The sequence below is a fragment of the Schistocerca serialis genome, chromosome 1 (assembly GCF_023864345.2).
Source record: "Schistocerca serialis cubense isolate TAMUIC-IGC-003099 chromosome 1, iqSchSeri2.2, whole genome shotgun sequence".
Taxonomy (NCBI): Eukaryota; Metazoa; Arthropoda; class Insecta; order Orthoptera; family Acrididae; genus Schistocerca; species Schistocerca serialis.
This window is the reverse complement of record NC_064638.1, coordinates 821,485,316-821,507,416: the sequence shown is the minus strand read 5'-3', so window position 1 is coordinate 821,507,416 and position 22,101 is coordinate 821,485,316.

Here is a 22,101-nt window from a genome sequence, read left to right as displayed (position 1 = left end):
ATAAATTTGAAAAAGTATACAGCTCTCCCACAATATCCTTGCACGAGATTACGACTCATAAAGTAGGGAAGGACCATGTCCTAAACACTTATTTTTGCATATCCGTTCCCGGTGAACTGAAAATAAATATTAACGGCTCATCATAACGAAGCTGTTTTAACGCATAGAATCCGTTCATGAATAGTTGAGAGGTATTATAATATAAAAATGAACAAAAATACCTCGTTACTGAACTAACTGGCAATGTTAATTTTATTTGATTTATATCATCAAAGTTGATAACGGCATACGACATCGGTTACTGAATGTTCACCTCCGTTACGAATTTCTTAATCACTTAAAAAATTTATGCTGTAAGTAGGCTGTTTAGGTTTTTATATTGGTAACGCCACGTAGCGCTCTGTATGAAAATCACTGGCTGTGCTGTGTGCAATCTGTGGCTGGGTGGCATTGTTGGAACAGTCGCTATTGTAGTGTTGGGCAGTTGGATGTTAACAGCGCGTAGCGTTGCGCAGTTGGAGGTGAGCCGCCAGCAGTGGTGGATGTGGGGAGTGAGATGGCGGAGTATTGAGAGCGGATGATCTGGACGTGTGTCCATCAGAGAGAGTAAATTTGTAAGACTGGATGTCTACATCTACATCTACATTGATACTCCGCAAGCCACCCAACGGTGCGTGGCGGAGGGCACTTTACGTGCCACTGTCATTACCTCCCTTTCCTGTTCCAGTCGCGTATGGTTCGCGGGAAGAACGACTGTCTGAAAGCCTCCGTGCGCGCTCTAATCTCTCTAATTTTACATTCGTGATCTCCTCGGGAGGTATAAGTAGGGGGAAGCAATATATTCGATACCTCATCCAGAAACGCACCCTCTCGAAACCTGGCGAGCAAGCTACACCGCGATGCAGAGCGCCTCTCTTGCAGAGTCTGCCACTTGAGTTTATTAAACATCTCCGTAACGCTATCACGGTTACCAAATAACACTGTGACGAAACGCGCCACTCTTCTTTGGATCTTCTCTATCTCCTCCGTCAGACCGATCTGGTACGGATCCCACACTGATGAGCAATACTCAAGTATAGGTCGAACGAGTGTTTTGTAAGCCACCTCCTTTGTTGATGGACTACATTTTCTAAGGACTCTCCCAATGAATCTCAACCTGGTACCCGCCTTACCAACAATTAATTTTATATGATCATTCCACTTCAAATCGCTCCGCACGCATACTCCCAGATATTTTACAGAAGTAACTGCTACCAGTGTTTGTTCGCTATCATATAATCATACAATAAAGGATCCTTCTTTCTATGTATTCGCAATACATTACATTTGTCTATGTTAAGGGTCAGTTGCCACTCCCTGCACCAAGTGCCTATCCGCTGCAGATCTTCCTGCATTTCGCTACAATTTTCTAATGCTGCAACTTCTCTGTATACTACAGCATCATCCGCGAAAAGCCGCATGGAACTTCCGACAATATCTACTAGGTCATTTATATATATTGTGAAAAGCAATGGTCCCATAACACTCCCCTGTGGCACGCCAGAGGTTACTTTAACGTCTGTAGACGTCTCTCCATTGATAACAACATGCTGTGTTCTGTTTGCTAAAAACTCTTCAATCCAGCCACGCAGCTGGTCTGATATTCCGTAGGCTCTTACTTTGTTTATCAGGCGACAGTGCGGAACTGTATCGAACGCCTTCCGGAAGTCAAGAAAAATAGCATCTACCTGGGAGCCTGTATCTAATATTTTCTGGGTCTCATGAACAAATAAAGCGAGTTGGGACTCACACGATCGCTGTTTCCGGAATCCATGTTGATTCCTACATAGTAGATTCTGGGTTTCCAGAAATGACATGATACGCGAGCAAAAAACATGTTCTAAAATTCTACAAGAGATCGACGTCAGAGATATAGGTCTATAGTTTTGCGCATCTGCTCGACGACCCTTCTTGAAGACTGGGACTACCTGTGCTCTTTCCCAATCATTTGGAACCTTCCGTTGCCCTAGAGACTTGCGGTACACGGCTGTTAGAAGGGGGGCAAGTTCTTTCGCGTACTCTGTGTAGAATCGAATTGGTATCCCATCAGGTCCAGTGGACTTTCCTCTATTGAGTGATTCCAGTTGCTTTTCTATTCCTTGGACACTTATTTCGATGTCAGCCATTTTTTCGTTTGTGCGAGGATTTAGAGAAGGAACTGCAGTGCGGTCTTCCTCTGTGAAACAGCTTTGGAAAAAGGTGTTTAGTATTTCAGCTTTACGCGTATCATCCTCTGTTTCAACGCCATCATCATCCCGTAGTGTCTGGATATGCTGTTTCGAGCCACTTACTGATTTAACGTAAGACCAGAACTTCCTATGATTTTCTGTCAAGTTGGTACATAGAATTTTACTTTCGAATTCAATGAACGCTTCACGCATAGCCCTCCTTACGCTAACTTTGACATCGTTTAGCTTCTGTTTGTCTGAGAGGTTTTGGCTGCGTTTAAACTTGGAGTGGAGCTCTCTTTGCTTTCGCAGTAGTTTCCTAACTTTATTGTTGTACCACGGTGGGTTTTTCCCGTCCCTCACAGTTTTACTCGGCACGTACCTGTCTAAAACGCATTTTACGATTGCCTTGAACTTTTTCCATAAACACTCAACATTGTCAGTGTCGGAACAGAAATTTTCGTTTTGATCTGCTAGGTAGTCTGAAATCTGCCTTCTATTACTCTTGCTAAACAGATAAACCTTCCTCCCTTTTTTTATATTCCTATTAACTTCCATATTCAGGGATGCTACAACGGCCTTATGATCACTGATTCCCTGTTCTGTACATACAGAGTCGAAAAGTTCGGGTCTGTTTGTTATCAGTAGGTCCAAGATGTTATCTCCACGAGTCGGTTCTCTGTTTAATTGCTCGAGGTAATTTTCGGATAGTGCACTCAGTATAATGTCACTCGATGCTCTGTCCCTACCACCCGTCCTAAACATCTGAGTGTCCCAGTCTATATCTGGTAAATTGAAATCTCCACCTAAGACTATAACATGCTGAGAAAATTTATGTGAAATGTATTCCAAATTTTCTCTCAGTTGTTCTGCCACTAATGCTGCTGAGTCGGGAGGTCGGTAAAAGGAGCCAATTATTAACCTAGTTCGGTTGTTTAGTGTAACCTCCACCCACAATAATTCACAGGAACTATCCACTTCTACTTCACTACAGGATAAACTACTACTAACAGCGACGAACACTCCACCACCGGTTGCATGCAATCTATCCTTTCTAAACACCGTCTGTACCTTTGTAAAAATTTCGGCAGAATTTATCTCTGGCTTAAGCCAGCTTTCTGTACCTATAACGATTTCAGCTTTGGTGCTTTCTATCAACGCTTGAAGTTCCGGTACTTTACCAACGCAGCTTCGACAGTTGACAATTACAATACCAATTGCTGCTTGGTCCCCGCATGTCCTGACTTTGCCCCGCACCCGTTGAGGCTGTTGACCTTTCTGTACTTGCCCAAGGCCATCTAACCTGTCATGAACTAATATATATATTATATATATATTATATATATATTATATATTATATGAACTAATATATATATTATGACTTTTGAACACTATTAAGGTAAATACATAGTTTGTTCTCTATCGAAATCTTTCATTTGCTAACTATGCCTATCAGTAGTTAGTGCCTTCAGTAGTTTGAATCTTTTATTTAGCTAGCAGTAGTGGCGCTCCTGTATTGCAGTAGTTCGAGTAACGAAGATTTTTGTGAGGTAAGTGATTTGTGAAAGGTATAGGTTAATGTTAGTCTGGGCCATTCTTTTGTAGGGATTACTGAAAGTCAGATTGCGTTGCGCTAAAAATATTGTGTGTCACTTTAGTGAATGTCTGAGTACGTTCAGTTTTGCTCAGCTGTTTGAAAATCAAATAATGTAAGAGGTCTATCAGCACAGTAATTGATTAATTTTCTAAGGGGACGTTACAATGCCACAGGTCTTTCAACTGTCCTCTAGCTTAAATTCCCTACTGCTGATTTCAGAGTTTTTATACCCTGTTTTTTGTTATGGGTAATTTCATTGAAGTCAAGCCTTTGTTAAAATGTAATTATTCTCCGTAATTTATCTGCTCGCTTCCACAATGTGCGTAATTATTAAATTGACTTTAAATGTAAATTACTGTAATTATATTTTCTACCGTTATCGACTTTTCTACACATTCAATTAATGATTTTTTTTAATTCCGCTAATGTAGAGCTGTGATGGCGCGCCAGCCGAAGAGATTTTGTTTGCGGAGTTTCATGGTGGGCGAGGTACGACATCTCGCTTAGAACAAGACGATGATTTGGCATTCTGCCGAATGTCCTTCATGAATGTGGAACCATTATAGGATCTAGATCCATCACACGATGTATGTCACATTAATATGTGATGACAAGAGGGAGATTAATATGCGATGAGAAGAGGGAGAGAACAACACTATTTTGGTCGGAATATTCTATACATCCACCAGAATGAAACATGATCCCTTCACAGAACAAAAAACGCGACGTATCTGGCAGCTTCAAAGATATTTACCTCCAAACACCTTGCATAATCACGCTTATTTACTTGTTAGTTTTACTATCCGTGTCATATGATGTAACGCGCCGTCTCAAGTAAAGTAACATGATACAGGATGTTATGCCGTCATTTCATCCATCATTCCATCATGCTACATGCCATCATTTCATTCAACATGGCATTTGTCATGTCGTGCAATATGACACAACTTGTCATTAAAATTCCATATGATATTATATATGTTTACTATCGCTGGCGGATCCTCTGGATTTTTGGCACAGTATCAGAGACTTTAGCCTATAGCTTCCAAGCTGCAAGTGTGCCATCACCTTGCAGCTAAGAGAGCTCACTGCGCTGGAGAAGTAGGGTTAACTCGTAAAATAGCGTGAATATGTCAAGACGTATTGATTTAAACGTCTTTGAAGTGCCAGATAAATCAAAAAGCTAATTGGGTTGGGTTCTTTGGGGGAAGAGACCAAACAGCGAGGTCATCGGTCTCATCGGATTGTGGAAGGAAATCGGCCGTGCCCTTTGAAAGGAACTATCCCGGCATTTGCCTGGAGCGATTTAGGGAAATCACGGAAAACCTAAATCAGGATGGCCGGACGCGGGATTGAACCGTCGTCCTACCGAATGCGAGTCCAGGAAAAGCTAGTTCCCTTCTTTCACATACCTAACTCTGCCTAGGACAGATTCGCTTTTTGGTGCCGTGATAGGGCTATTATTCATTCCGATTCCCAGCTTTTACTCTACCGTAATTTTGGGCATCAGACCGCCATACCTTGGCAACCGATATAGATTTTTGTTGCCTTGTTGACGGCTGATCCGGTATAGAATTTTGATTGTCTTTCGAACCATCTTACTTACCCCGTACCAACGGACAGAGCTCACACAAAACAACAGGATGACAATTCAACAGGGTACATGTCTGTCTCCTTAAAAAAGAGGAACCGATTCACACAGGTTGGAAACACGGAAGTGGAACGCGTAAAAAAACTCACAGAAAACGTGTTCCTACACGTGTTATCCGAATAAAACTAGGCTGTTGACAGCGGGATTTCACTTCGCCGTAAGAACACCTTTTTTTTTTACTTATTTTATTCACTTTTAACTGTTTCCGTGCATTCAATTCACGTAAGAACGAATTTTTCGTGCCACATTTATCTCGACTTCAAACCATTGCACCTCGACAAGGGATAAAGATATAGGATAAAACAAAAATTGTTTCGACTTTATCTACTTATCTATCTTCGTAAAAGTTTAAAGTACAAAAGCGTCACTCTTCAAATACCTCCCAGAAAAACATGTTCTTTGGACATAAAATCTAAACGAAGAAATATTTTACAAACGCGTAAACCTCCTGTACAACGGTCGACCAAATTTGAGTCATCAGTCTCGCTGCAGTCGGAAGTTATTTAAGAATGACTGTTTTTGTACGTGAACCCGAACGAGGCTGAATGTTTTTTCAAGTAAAACCCGAACGGAGCACCTAAAAATGATGCCGTTAGCTGAGCATTAATTTCTAAAATCTTTTGCAGAAGGAATTAACCGATTCGCTTAATTTGCCTCTGTTCGTCGTTCAAAACTAGCTTGATGTATTGGAACATAGCAACAGTAAGACAGATTCTATAATGCTCATAAAAATGTCTGCTGGTCCGGACTCAACCAAAAACATCTTACCCCATGTTCCTAGCTCAAATGGAACCAAATACCAAGCCCCTCCTCCAAAACAGTGATTCTGCACGCGGCTCTCCATACGTATTTGTTAGTACGTCTCCTTATAAAGTGTCATAAGAAAATGTATGTGCGACGACACAGAAGAAACTTTGAGGTGAATATGTGAGCGTTGTCTCTCTTGTAGTAGAGCTACAGTCTGCAACCGATATCATCAAGGATCTTGCTATATTGCAGAAATGTCCACTCAGTACGCAGACACACAGCTTTTCTTGGTCGATGAAAACATAGCCCGGTAGCTAATAAACTGAGTATTTATTTCCTATGTTGTTTTAAAGAACTCTTACGATTTTCATTTTAATACATGTCAGTTTCATTTTAAGGAAGTAAGTGTCATGTGAGGTGATTATTACTTGCGGTACTTGTCTTAGAATTACTGTAATCGTTAGAATTAGTTTTCTTGTGCGGTTGTCTCTTGCTTAACAAATGACCTTTGCGAAATTTTGTAGCGAGATATTTGGATGATGGATGAATCTGGAAGACACGCTATTAGAAATCGGCTTCAACTTGGACTATGACAGTATCTGATGATAAACAATCCTGCTTTTATGGTAAGTCCCCCTGAGACATGAGAAACGCAGACACAACCATTTCGGTATTTATTTCTTCTCAGACAATCGGTCATACCTATTTTGAAAATTTCCGTTTGTTTTGTTGGAAGCCTACTAAAATGATTAGTTTTATTCACTTTCTGATCGTATCTACACATAGACCTTCTATTTCTATCTCGCAGACCTACGTATTAGACAGTCATGTGCAAAACTTCAGGACGAAAGTAACGTTCGCATGAAACGTCTCTGCCAAGAAACACAGCTTGATGAAACTCTTACCATACGTAGAAATAACTGCTGCAGTGAAATACAGAGGGTAACTTAAAGAAATACGCAAGGAACCGAATAAAAATCTTCACCCATGCTGATCACAAGGTTGGTAAAGAGTTCTTGTGGAAAGCTGTTCCCTTTCCCCACAGGCGCCATTAACTACTGGATGGTCGCGCCGCGCCGTATTAGCCGAGCGGTCTAAGGCGCTGCAGTCATAGACTGTGCGGCTGATCCCGGCAGAGGTTCGAGTCCTCCCTCGGGCATGGATGTGTGTATTTGTCCTTAGGATAATTTAGGGTAAGTAGTGTGTAAGCTTAGGGACTGATTACCTTAGCAGGTAAGTCCCATAAAATTTCACACACACGTTTTTGGACGGTCGCTGGTGTATGCGAACTTGCTGCAATACTGTCTCCCGAGAGTAGGGTACACGTTCTCGATGGGATTGAAGGCGGGGCAACTGGCAGATCAGTCCACGCGCCGAATATGCTCTCGGTCCAAGAACTCTTCCATCCGCCCTACACCTTGTTGGTCCAGTCTCTATGCTATTGGCACCATTGTAAACCTCGGGCAAAGAGACCGCCACCATACTGTCGCAGTGGCACTGTGGCCTGTGATATTGCGTCCTTTGGAATCCTGTTAAATATGATTGCAATTGCACCAGCTGTTTAACGTGGGTCCCTTCTTGCCATTTACAGATTGTGGCGACCATCTGCTGCAGTACTTGACCGTAAACCGACCGTTGAGGCCGAGCAGTTCTAGGCGCTTCACTCGGGAACCGCGCGACCGCTACGGTCACAGGTTCGAATCCTGCCTCGGGCATGGATGTGTGTGATGTCCTTAGGTTAGTTAGGTTTAAGTAGTTCTAAGTCTAGGGGACTGATGACCTCAGGTGTTAAGTCCCACAGTGCTCAGAGCCATTTGAACTTGACCGTAGTCGACGACTGCCTCCTCTTCGCGCAACGGTACCTGCGGTTCGGAACGCTCCGCATGCACCTGAAACAACGTGAGCAATACCAAACTCCTGGGCTACACTCGTCCCACGCTTCACTCGTCACACTTGTCCCCTCCTTCATTTTGCTGGTTACTCTTCCCCGTGTGAAGTCCTCCAGATGTTGTCTCCGGACCATGTTGTACAGAAGAACTCTATCGCAAAGCACCGTAGCTGTTCGCAAACTGACACACACTGTCTTCTCCCGTTCTTCAACAGACTCGTGTTGGCGCCTGCCTTATTTGGTCCCCTAGTCAAACTAACCGCATGCCACGCCATACGATGTCCAGCTTTCTGTGCGATACTAGCAGATATCTGACCTTATCACCTCGCCCTTTCATTCATTTCAGCCGAGTCGTTAATATGTTATGTTTATCTATCTCGTTCTTACGATTTTCAGAACACTGCAGCTGTCTCACTGTGAAGTTTCGGAGCACTACGTACACGACTGTTTGCCGATGATGCTGTAGTCTACAGGAAAGTAGCGTCACACGAAAGTTGTGAACGAATTAATGAGGATTTGCAGAAAATAAATGCATGGTGTAATGACTACCAGTTATCTCTCAATATTAGTAAGTGTAACCTACTGCGTATAACAAGACGAAAATCCCCATTAATGTACGAGTACAAAATAAATGCCCAGTCTTGGGAAGCGGTAACATCCGTCAAGTATCTAGGTGTGACTATTCGAAATGATCTCAAATGGAATGATCAGATTACACAAGTAACGGGCAAGACGAACTCTAGATTGTGGTTTATTGGTAGAATCCTGAGGCGATGCAGTCCCTCAACAAAGGAAATTGCTTACAATACGTTAGTTCGTCCAATATTACAGTATTGTTCGTCTTATGCGACCCTTACCAGTTGGGTCCGATTCAAGAGATTGAGAAGGTCCAAAGAAGAGCGGCAAGATTCGTGACTGGTACATTTAGCCATCGCGAGAGCGTTACAAATCTCATAGAAAGTTTGAAGTGGGACACACTTGCACATAGACGACGAACTAAACGGAAGGGGCTGGCTGCTCACTAAATTCAGAAATCAGATCTTCACCGAGGACAAAGAGCATACTTTATTACCACCAACTTTCAAATCGCACAATGATCACCATTCAAAAATAAGGGAAATTAGAGCTTGTACTGAGGCGTTCAGACTATCGTTTTTCCCTTCCGCCATCCGCGAGTGGAACAGAGAGGGGGGTGCGGGAATGTGACTTTGGCGCGAATTGTGCCCTCCGCCACACACCGCTTGGTGGCTAGCGGAGTATATATGTAGATGTAGACGCACGCGTGTGCAATACCGTAATCAGTTGGTAAAGAACTATTTGGAAAAAAAATTAACGATCACCGAACTGCGTGCAGTTTACCGCAAGCGTCGTTATTGCTAACATTTCAAGGCAAGTTGAACTGATCGTCTCCTGCCGTGTTTCCGTTCAGCGAGACAGAACATATCCAGATCACCGCTGTTCCACCAGTTAACCGAAGACAAAAAATAAAGGGTGTACAAGTCTGCACGATTTCGTGGTCGTTGTCATTGAAGGTAAAATCTTACAGGTTGTCACGCTTCAAAATTCTTAAAAAACCCGCGTTTCGACCATCTGCCGAAGACTTCTTCAGGACTCTCCTGGTGTCCCTGACTGCTTAAACACATTTTTGGAAAGCAGAAATGTGTTCACTTACGAAAGGACGTTTTCAGTTCCTTATTTAAAACTGAAGTTACTGAGAAAAATGGATTGCATTAGTTAGGTGGCACAGTCTGGAACCGCGCGACCGCTACGATCGCAGGTTCGAATCCTACCTCGGGCATGGATGTGTGTGATGTCCTTCGGTTAGTTAGGTTTAATTAGTTCTAAGTTCTAGGCGACTGATGACCTTAGAAGTTAAGTGCCATAGTGCTCAGAGCCATTAGCTAGGTGGCGATAACAGGCAGTGAAAGAGAATAGCCGAGGTGGCTTCGTGGTAGTTATATGTAGTTATCACGCATCATGGCTCGCTATTTGCCTCCTTGATGACCGAAAGCCGCGAAGCTGATGCCTTCCGTTTCAAAATTTCTTTGATTCTTGGATATCTCAGTGGTTTCTCGAGTAGTGTACAGCCAGTTGGACACATAAAATCAGTTCTGAACAGGAATTGAAATGTATCTGCAGTTGCGAGTATGAACCACCTCCGGCTGCATATCTGAATACTGACAATGAAATTTTGTGCCAAGCGGGACCTCCAACCCGCTTTTCCCACTTCAGGTGAGCGGTCGCCTTAACCGCTTCGGCTATCCGTGCACGAGTCACGGCCAGATCCAAACTTCCATATGCCGTCGTCCTTGTGTTACAATCAGCACTATTCCTCAGGAAGGACATATTTTCGAGAGTCGAGGGCGTGGGATTGCCAAATGAAAACGAAATAGCAGTACCTGCGTTATTAAGAAATACGATGCAATGTTCCTTCGGACACGCATGCATGTCTGAGGGAACAGTCGCTGCAACGACTATAGCCGTCAAGATATACAGGCTATGTATTCGCAGTTCTGAAAGTGAACCTCCTTCGGCTGTTTGTTAGAATGGCGTTAGTGAAAATTTGTGCTGGACAGGGACTCCGTCCTGGATTTCCCGCTTTACGCGAGCGGTCGCCATAACCGGTTCGGCTACCGGTGCACGAATCACGGCCAGACACAAACTTCGATATGTCGTCGTGTTTGTGTCACAACCTGCAATCTTGCATTACGGATGTTTCCGTCCAGGAAAGACATATTTATTGAGAGTCGAGGGTCTAGCATTGGCGAATAAACACAAAATAGCAGTCCCTGTGTAATTAAGTAATACGATGCAGTGTACCCTCGGATAAGCATGCATGTCTGAAGGAACATTGCATCGTATTTCTTAATAAAACAGGCACTAGTATTTCGTATTCTAAAGAAGAACCCAATAGTGGAGCCGGTAAGTCTACTGCTAAAGAAGAAGTCTGGAGAGGAAAATGATGCACGCTAATAATCAAGAAAGTTTTTAATAAAATTATAAACAGGCGACCATTTGCAATGGATAAAGAAATTATTTACCTAGGTTTCGACAAATATAAATTTGTCTTCTTCAGAAGGTAGCAATTTTACATTAGTAAGGACTAATGTACCATCGCCGTTTTTTACAATTGTCGGCTGTGTGCCCCGCAAGATCCATGAGCTATTTTATATTTACGTGACAAATCCTAATTCTAGGACTATATTTTATTTTTGACACATGGATCTATGCCGACAATTGTAAAAACGGCGATGGTACATTAGTCCTTACTAATGTAAAATTGCTACCTTCTGAAGAAGACAAATATATATTTGTCGAAACCTAAGCAAAGTATTTCTTAATCCATTGCAACTGGTCGGCTGTTTATAATTTTATTACGTGAAACCGTAGACGTTCTGCAGCTATGTTTAAAATATAAGAAAGATTTTCTTTTAAAGTAAAGGTTATTGCCGTAGACGCGACGAAACGCAACTTAAGGCCGGTCCACACGCAACGATCTGTCTGCGCAGATATCGCCGCAGATGTCTGTACATGCAAAAGATCGCTGCAAATGTGTTGTGTTCACACGATACAAACTCCAATCTACTACTCACCTGCCATCTGTCGGTGTAGAAAAGAAATATCAGTGGCAAGCGACTACGCTCGCCGAAAACGTCAGAAGTTTGATTAATTTATTTTGAATTTTAGGAATTGAAGAAATTCTGTTGTGGTCTGTGTTCGCAACTTGTGTTGCAAAAAACATTCAGACAAAACGCAGGAAACAGAGAGAGCGGTCAAAATCGTATACATAGTGGCTGCTAAAGCGAAAGCATTTTTCACACTTACATTTACTGCGAGATTTTCAGGGCCACCCTAACGACTGGCGTAATTATTTACAGATGGATGTCGAAACTTATAATTGTCTATTAACGCTAGTAACCTCTCGTATCATACGAAATAATACTTCAGTGAGATAAGATTCCTGGCAACAGGAAGGAGCTATAAGGACTTTAAATTTTCAACCGCAATTTCTAAACAAGCATTGAGTGAAATTATACCCAGCACAAGTGAAGCTATTTACGCTGTCCTGAAGGATGAGTTCATGAAGGCAAGTCAAGTACATTAATTCTGTCAAGTTACAAATAATATTTTTGCTGATGAGGAATCACAATATTTTTGCTGTTTTAGACGTGTTTGAATCACAAAATACCACAAACTTGGCTGGTATATTTCATCCACTCCAACACCAGATCTTCGAGATTTTTGAACTTTTGATAATTATTTACAGTAAACAGTCCACAAAGATTTTTATTATTACCATTTCTCAGTTCGCCGTGCGTCAACTTCTCGTAATTTTTCAATTAATGCATTGTATGCATCTGTCTTTTTGTTCATGTCACTGTACTCTTTACTTTTAATCTTCTACAAACATGGGTCATTTCTATAAAGTTCAATGAATTCACTGATCAATGAACGTAGATAAACTGTCTAGAACACTGACGAGCGTCAGCCATTTTAATGCTCCGTGCGCACAAACACTAGACTGAACAAGCAGCTGTTTCGCGCCATATTTGCGCGATCTCTTGGCCACACGCTCCAACTTGTCTGCGCAGATGAGGTTTGAACCCACGGATTTGAGAGATTTCGCTCAAACCTCCAACTTCCAGGTTTGCACACACCTCATGTCGGTGCAAATCTCCTGTCCGCACGCAACGATCTGTCTGCGCAGATGTGATGTGCACAGACATTTGCGCAGACAGATCGTTGCGTGCGGACGGGCCTTTACGCGATCCAACGGATGTCTGCCGCTAACGGCAACTGCAAGAAAATTTCGCTCAAGATGCACTACTTGCGAACAATAGAAATAAGAATTTTAGGAAAAACATGAGCTACGTAGGGAGAATGTTAATGTTGCAAGGAACAACTGGCAACAAAGACCGACACCGAGACGCACAGCTTCGCCTTCTGCGTCGACAATAAAGACAAGAGGACGGCCCCAGCTGGCTGTGCCGAGAAGGGCCGCTTTGTCTGGGCAGGATGTGGAGGACACGCGGCCAGAGACAGCAGCTGTTCTCCTCGGAGGACAAGGAGGCTTCCTTTGAGGCGACCGGAAGCAGGAGCGCTGGCTTGCTTCCCTTCCGCCATCTGCGCCCCCATCGGGAGGCGCGGCACGCGCGCATCGCGGCCCAGCCTGCCAACTTTGCGCTGGCGGCCCTCCAGTCACGTGGCGCTGCAGCCTCTGCAGTCTCCCGTACTGCCCTGCCCGCTTCCACTACCGGCGTACTACTGCTGTCGTTGTTGGCGTAGTCTTCAGTCGGAGGACTGATATGATGCAGCCCTTCACGCTAGTCTACAGCTCTCTCCATCTTTGCGTAGCTGCCGCCACCTACATCGACTTCACCTGCTTCCTGCATTCGTGCCTTGATATTCATCTACAATTCTTGCCACCTACGCTTGCATCTATTATCAAACTGACGAGTCTATGATGCCTCAGGATGTGTCGTGTCAACCACTCCCATCTAGCAGTCAAGTCAGGCCTCTGTTTCTTTTTCTCCAACCCAGCTAGACAGTTATTCGATCTACCCATCTAATCCTCTGCATTATTTTGTAGCACCACATTTCAGAGGATGCTATCCAGTTCTTTTTTTAACTGTTTGTCATCCACATTTCACTTCCGCGCATATCCACATTCGAGACAACTACCTTCAGAAAAGAATTCTCAACGCATAAATTTGTACTAGATGTAAATTAATTTGTGTTTATCAGTAATTCTCCCCCTTCTACAGAAAATATACATTTTATATCCTCTCTACTGCGACGTTCATCAGTTACTTTGCTGCCTAAATAGCAAAACTACACTACTGACCATTAAAATTGCTACACCAAGAAGATGGCGTGCTACAGACGCGAAATTTAACCGACAGGAAGAAGATGCTGTGATATGCAAATGACTAGCTTTTCAGAGCATTCACACAAGGTTGGCGCCGGTGGCGACACCTACAACGTGCTGACATGAGGAAAGTTTCCAACTGATTTCTCATACACAAACAGCAGTTGACCGGCGTTGCATGGTGAAACGTTGTTGTGATACCTCGTGAAAGGAGGAGAAATGCGTACCATCACGTTTCCGACTTTGATAAAGGTCGGATTCTAGCCTGTCGCGATTGCGGTTTATCGTATCGCGACATTGCTGCTCGTGTTGGTCGAGATCCAATGGCCGTTAGCAGAATATGGAATCGGTGGGTTCAGGAGGGCAATACGGAACGCCGTGCTGGATCCCAACGGCCTCGTATCACTAGCAGTCGAGGTGACAGGCATCATATCCGCATGGCTGTAACGGCTCGTGCAGCCACGTCTCGATCCCTGAGTTAACAGATGGGGACGTTTGCAAGACAACAAACATCTACACGAACAGTCCGACGACGTTTGCAGCAGCATGGACTATGAGCTCGGAGACCATGGCTGCAATTACCCTTGACTCTGCATCACAGACAGGAGCGCCTGCGATGGTGTACTTAATGGCGAACCTGGGTGCACGAATCGCTAAACGTCATTTTTTCGGATGAAGCCAGGTCCTCTTTACAGCATCATGATGGTCTCATCCGTGTTTGGCGACATCGCAGTGAACGCACATTGGAAGTGTGTATTCTTCATCGCCATACTGGCGTATCACCCGGCGTGATGGTACGGGGTGCCATTGGTTACATGTCTCGGTCACCTCTTGTTCGCACTGACGGCACTTTGAACAGTGGACGTTACATTTCAGATGTGTCACGACCCATGGCTCTACCCTTCATTCGATCCCTGCGAAACTCTACATGTACCCTACATGTACGACCGCATGTTGCAGGTCCTGTATGGGCCTTTCTGGATACAGAAAATGTTTGACTGCTGCCCTGGCCAGCACTTTCTCCAGATCTCTCACCAATTGGAAACGTCTGGTCAATGGTGGCCGAGCATCTGTCTCGTCACAATACACCAGTCAATAATCTTGTTGAATTGTGGTATCGTGTTGAAGCTGCATGGGCAGCCGTACATCTACACGCCATCCAATCTCTCTTTGACTTAATACGTAGGCGTATCAAGGCCGTTATTACCGCCAGAGGTGGTTGTTCTGAGTACTGATTTCTCAGGATCTATGCATCCAAATTGCGTGAAATTGTAATCACGAGTCAGTTCTAGTATAACATATTTGTCCAATGAATACCCGTTTACCATCTGCATTTCTTCTTGGTGTAGCAATTTTAATGGCCAGTAGTGCATATATTACTTTTAGTGTTTCATTTTCTAATCTAATTCTCTCAGCAAGCCTGACTTATTTCCACTACGACCCATTAGCCTTGTTTTGCTTTCGTTGATGTTCTCCTTACAACCTCTTTTCAAGACATTATCCATCCCGTTCAAAACTGCTGTTCCACGTTCTCCGCTGTTTCGACAGAACTGTAGTATCATTGGCAAATTACCAAACTTTTATTTTTTCCCTGAACTTTAACTACCTTCCAAAATTTCTCCTTGGTTTCATTTACTACTTGCTCAATGTACAGGGTGAAACACGTCTTACTCTCTTTTCAAGCACTGCTTCCTCTTTCATGTCTTCGATTCTTATTTAGTGCTGTCTGGTTTCTGTACAAGTTGTAAATAATCTTACTTCTAATTTATCCCTGTTATCTTCAGACGTTCAAAGAGTGTTAAAAGCTTTCTCTATATCTGCAAATGCTATAAATGTGTGTTTGGATTTCTGTAACCTGTCTTCTCAGATAAGTCATAGGGTCAGTACTGCCTCGCATGTACCCGCATTTCTTCAGAATCTAAACTGATCTTTACCGACTAAGGTTTCTGTCAGTTGTTTTCAGTTCTTCTATAAATAATTCGTATGATAATATAAATGCATGAGTTATTAGACTTATGGTTTGATTCTATTAAAACCTGTCAGCATCTGCCTTCTTTTGAACTGGAATTATTACATTCTTCTTGAGAAGTAGTGGTATTTAGCAGTGAGCTTGTTTCGAGTTTGATCTTTTCGTGCTGCATGAAATTCTTCTCACTTTATATTACGTCTTATCTCATCTTCAATTGTTTCCTGTTCTCTTTGTACAATATAGTCTTCAAGTTAAGCCCTGCTAAACATTCCCTTCAGCCTTTTAGCTTTACCTTCCGTGCTACTGCTTGTTTGTCATCAGAACGACAAACCGAGTTGTTAAAATTAAAAAGCAGCTAGTCACGGAGATCAAGTGCGAGATGTAATTGACGTCTGGCTCCAAAACTTTCTGGAAATGCTAATGTGGTAATGCGGAACCGATTTACGCTCGTAAAAATTAGTTCCAATTTTGTCCACGAGTTGGAAATGTGGTGCTGTAGAGTATCTTGTCGATGTCTCTTGTGCTCATATTGGACAAATTGTGAAAGAACCGGTTAGTAATAACAACATTATGCTTTTACCATTTGTTTGACCTTTTCTGCTCAGATCCCGTTCCTAAACCATTACATATGGAAACATTTCTGTACGTATTTGTTGCATTAACAGCGCAAATGCTATACCTGGTGGCCAAGACGGGAACCAGCTTTTTCTAGTGTAAATCGGTTCAGCCTTAACACATTACAATATGTACCAATTTTTGCTGTCATACGATAACTGCAAGCCGCGCTGCACCTCTGTGAGTAGCTGCAATTTAATTATAACCACCCGGTACATTCAGGTGTTTTTCTTTTTCCAAAGGTCTCCTTCTTTTTCCGATAGACATCATAGTGCTATGACGTTCAACATTAAATAAACAGCTCTCCTCAGATCGCCATCTTACTAGAAATACAGTTGTAAGCTGACAGGTGACAATGTTAGTTACACTTGTTTTCTTACTCTGGTCTCCCTTCAAAAGAATAAATCTTTCTTTTCTCCTTGTTTTCTTTTCTTAGAAAAAGCACTCTGGTCGCTTTGACTTTTTTTCTTTCTTTATTGTAATTTTAATCACCTCATACAAGGCGGGCTGTCAGCAGCATATTACGCTGCTCTTCAGCCTTGAGTGGTACAAGAATATGACATATAGGTGGCACGGATAATACAATAAAAACGGCGATCAAAAAATGTAGATACGAAAAACAATAAACATGAAGCCGTTCACGCTGGACGAGAAAAAACACTAACACTTCTTGACACGGCGCACATAACACGGATGACGGCGACGGCACAGGTGAACAGTGGAGGCGTGACGGCGAAAGAACACAAAACGAAGGGACACACACGAGGCACTGATGGCGATGATCTCCGGCGCGCGAAAGTCCACTGAGCGTGTACGAGTCCGGGGACCTGCCAAGAGAGGAGGAGAAGGAGGTGGGAGAGGGAGAGGGGAGAGCAGAGATGCCATGGATAGGGGAGATAGGGGGAAGGGAGGAAGGGGGAGGGGAAGCCCGGGGGAAGAGGGGTGGAGGAAGAGGGATGGGGGGAAAAGGAAAGAGAAGGGAGGGAGGGTGCCTAAAGGAAAGGACACAGGAAGTGGGGGGGGGAGGATCGAAGTTGATAGGAGGGGTAGATGAGGAGGACATCATCAGGGAGGGGGAGCTGGCGGAAGCCACCTTGGGAGAGGGTAAGAAGGGTGGAGAGATGGTGACCGGGTGGGACATGGGAATAGAGTCACGGCAGCAGGCGGGGGTGGGAGAGGATGGGCGAGACAAGCAGGTGAGGAGGATCGATTTTGCGGGAGGTGTACAGGATCAGTATCCTCTCAATGAAAAGGAGGAGGTGGGGGAACAGAATGAGATTACAGGATCCACGTGGGGGAGGGGAGTAGGGGGGGGCGGAGATCCAGGCTGGATGGGCATAACAAAGGATAGGGCGGATGAGGGATTTATACATGTGGAGGATAGTGGAGGGGTCCAGACCCTGTGTACGGCCGGAAAGGAGCTTGAGGAGACGGAGTCGGGAGCGTGCCTTGGCTTGGATTGTTCGGAGATGGGGGTCCAGGAGAGGCGACGGTCGAGGGTGACGCAAGGTACTTAATGGTGGGGGTGAGGGCGATAGGATGGCCATAGGTGGTGAGATACAAATCAAGGAGGCAGAAGGAAGGGGTGGTTCTGCCTACAATGATCGCCTGGGTTTTGGAGGGATTGACCTTGAGCAAACACTGGTGGCACCAAGCGGTGAACCGGTCAAGATGGGATTGGAGAAGGTGTTGGGAGTGTTGCAGGGTGGGGGCAAGGGCAAGGAAGGCGGTGTCATTGGCAAACTGGAGAAGGTGGACAGGGGTTGGTGGCGGCGGTATGTCTGCTGTATACAAAAGGTACAGAAGGGGGGGGGGGGGGGGAGGACGGAGCCGTGGGGCACACCGGCGGAGAGAAAAAAGGTGTAGGAATCCGTGTTATGGATGGTGACGTAGGAAGGACGGTGGGAGAGAAAGGAGCCGATCAGACGGACATAGGTAATGGGAAGGGCGAAGGTTTGGAGCCTGAAGAGGAGACCGGAATGCCATATGCGGTCATAAGCACGTTAGAGGTCCACGGAGGGGAAGATTGCGGAGCGATGGGCATTAAGCTGTTCGGAAAGGAGATGAGTGAGGTGAAGGAGAAGGTCGTCGGAAGAGGACGGCCGAAAGCCACACTGGGTAACGGGAAGGAGGTGGTGCTGGTGGAGGTGCTGGTGGATGCGTCGGGTGAGGATAGATTCCAGGACCTTGCTGAAGACCAAGGTAGGAGGAGAAGGCAGACGGCAGTTTGCCAGGTTTAAGGAACATCAGGATTCGGGAGGTTTTCCACAGGTCGGGGTAGTAACCGGTGGAGAGGACTACATTGTAGAACCTGGCCAGGGTGGAGAGGAAAGAGACAGGAGCCTCACAAAGGTGACAGTAGGTGACACGATCGTGACCAGGAGCGGTGTTGCGTTTTCTGAGGAGTGTAGCAATGAGATCCTGTGTATTGATAGGGGTATTGAGTTCCGTGTGTGCAATGTTGTCCAAGTACTGAAAACCAGGTGCGAGGGGAGGGACAGAGGTGTCAGTTCAATCGCGGACATCCGGGAAGAGGGAGTAATCGAACTGGAGATCATCGGGGATGGAAAAGACATCGGAGAGGTACGAGGCAAAGTGAATGGCCTTACTAAGGGTGTTAGGGAAGGGGTGATCATCATGGAGAAGAAGATAGTAGGGGGAGGGTTTAGTTCCGGTAAGGCGACGGAAGGCTGACCAGAAATTGGTCGAGTTTATAGGTAGGGTAGCATTTAAACAAGTACATGTCTGTCGCCAGTCCCAGCGTTTCTTAGCCGCGAGCAAATTACGAATGTGTCGCTAGAGTTGCCTGTGGCGTCGTAGTGTGTCCTGGTCACTCGTGTGGAGAAAGGCATGGTAGAGACAACAGGATTCACGGAGGAGGAGGAGGACGACCTGTGGGGGTAAGGTAGGATGGTGGGGGTGGATGGCGACAGTAGGGATGTCGGCCTCGATGGCCTCAGACAAGGTCTGCTGGAGAAAGGAGGTGGCATGGGATACATCGTCAGGGTGGTGGTAGGTGAAGGGATGGCTATCGACCTGGGTGGAGAGGGTATCCCAGCAGACATTCCAGTTGGCATGAGAATAGTCATGGACATACTTCGGGGGAGGGTCATTACGAGGGTTGGGGTGTGGGCGACGACCGTCTGAAACGGTGAGGAGGACAGGGAGATGGTCGCTTCCAATAGGCTCTAGGACATCCACCGTTATGCGGCTAAGGAGGTTAGGGGAGGAAAGGATAACATCGGGAGTGGAGTTGGATTCGGGACGGTTGTGCTGGGGGATGGGGATGAGGTCGCCTTGAAGGGAGGAGAGGAACCGATGCCACCGCCATAACTGGGTGGCGGAACGACTATGGATGTTGAAGTCGGCGGCGATCACGTAGGAGGAGAAGGTACGGTCAATGTGGGAGAGGAAGTCGAAGTGAATAGGGGCGTTAGGGCGGACATAGATGGTGGCGCAGGTGACGGTAAGGCCGGGGAAGAAGGGACTAAGGATCAGGTGTTTGATGGGGTCGGGAAGGAGAGGTTGGAGCCAAACTGGGATCTGGCGGTGGTGACCAATGGCAACTCCGCCACGCGCAATCGGGAGGGGATTATTGGAGCGGTGAGGGGGGTAGGGCGAAGTGTGGATGGTGTGGAGGGGTTGGAGGAAGTTTTCATTGAGGAGGAAGGCATCCATGCAGTGGGTGGCAAGGGTGTGCAGGAAGAGGTTCTTGTTGGCGGGAAGGGAGCAGATGTTGTTGAAAAGGATACAGTGCTGTTGCACCATTGCAGGGATTTAGACGAGGGTGTCAAGGCGGCAGAAGGTGAAATGGGCCTGGTTGTTGGAGTAGGTGGCGTACATTTTTAGGTGGAAAATGGAACTGGCGGCGAGGGATATCTGTTGCAGGGTGTGGGGGCGCTGAAAAGGATGAACATTCTGAAAGACAATGGTGAGGAATCTGATGATGTCCTCAGCGGTAGGGGGTGGGCGAAGGGAAATGCCAGGAGGGGTGGGGGCGTCCAGAGGGTGGACAGGAACAGTGAGTTCAGGAGTGGTAGGAGGGGGTCGGGCCTTACATTTCTGGGAGTAAGTAGGATGACGGAGGTTACAGGTATTACAGGAGGGGGGAGGGGATTGGAGAATGGGGCACTGCCGTAAGAAGTGGGCTTGTCTACTGTGCGGGCAGGGGGGAGCCTCGTGGCACTCAGATGTCGGGTGTGCATTATACCGCAAGCACCTCTGGCAGCGGAGGGATTGAGGAGGGGAATGAGAAGGGTCAACTTGGTAGCGTTGGTGAAAAAGAAGGGCACCCTCCTTCAGGAGACAGTCTATGGAGTGGGCGTGTTCAGAGAAGACCCGCATAAGGCGGGTGGGGCTGGCTGAGCTGTGGATGCAGCGAACCGCACGCACCTCCAGATGGGGCTGCGCCTTGAGCTCCGCCAACACCTCCTCCTCCGTGATCATTGGACTAAGCCGAGTGATCATGGCAGTGAGGGTCGGCGGGCGACGGGGGGTTGGGGTTAGTGGGAGGGAGGCGGGGAAGGGGCAGGGGTGAGGGAGGCATTAGGGCCAAAGCGGGTGACAGGGATGCGGGAAAGGAGATCTGTGTGAAGGGTAGGGCTGGTGGAGGAGATGAGGACCGAATCAAGGCGAGGAGTGAGGAGGGAGATGGAGCCACTGGGAAAATGCTGGCGAAGGAAGAGGGTGAGGTTCCGGATCTCAAGAAGGGAAGGATCAGGACGGGAGAGGAGGTAGCGGAGGGAGGAGGGGGAGGAGGAGGAGGAGGAGGAGGATGAGGAGGGGGCAGGGACAGTCGGCGAGACATCCATGGCATCCTGGACAGGGGAAGGGGGACGAGGCCTAGCCTTTTTAGATGCAGAAGAGGCAGGCCGTTTGACGGCGGTGGAGGAGGTGTGGGGGACGGAAGCAACTGGGAGGTGGCGTGGAGGGGCAGGTCCCGGTGCTGGAGTCAGCGCCGGAGATGGTGAGGGCGATGGCGACGGTGACGATGAAGACAATAAAGAGGGCCACCACCCTAGTGGGGGCCGCAGAAACGGAAGGAGCAGAGGGGGGGGGGTGGAAGGTAGGGATCAGAGGAGGCGAGGAAGGGAGGAGCCGGGGATGGAGCAACAAAAGGTGAGGGAGATGGGGGGGGGGGATTGGGCACACCATGTGATGGTGGTGGCAGCGGCGGAGAGAGATGTGTATACTATGGCAGTGGTGGTGACTGTAGTGCTGGTGGTGGGGGTTGACATGGTGACAAGGGGAAAAACACAGGACAGGACAAAGAAGCAAACGAGGGACGGACAAGGCGATGAGAAACACAGAGTAAAAGGGACGGAGAAACGATGAAGGAGACTGGGGCCGAAGCCCCACTCTGCTGCTGCTGGCGGGGGAGGTGACCTGGCTGGCCGGCCAGTGGGGATGCTGCTGCTGCTGCTGCTGCTGCTATTGCTGGAGGCTGGCTGGGATCGCTGCTGGCTGGAACCACTGCTGGCTGCTGGACGCTGGCTGGGACCGCTGCTGGACGCTGGCTGCTGGCTGCTGGCAGGAACCGCTGCTGGCTGCTGGCAGGA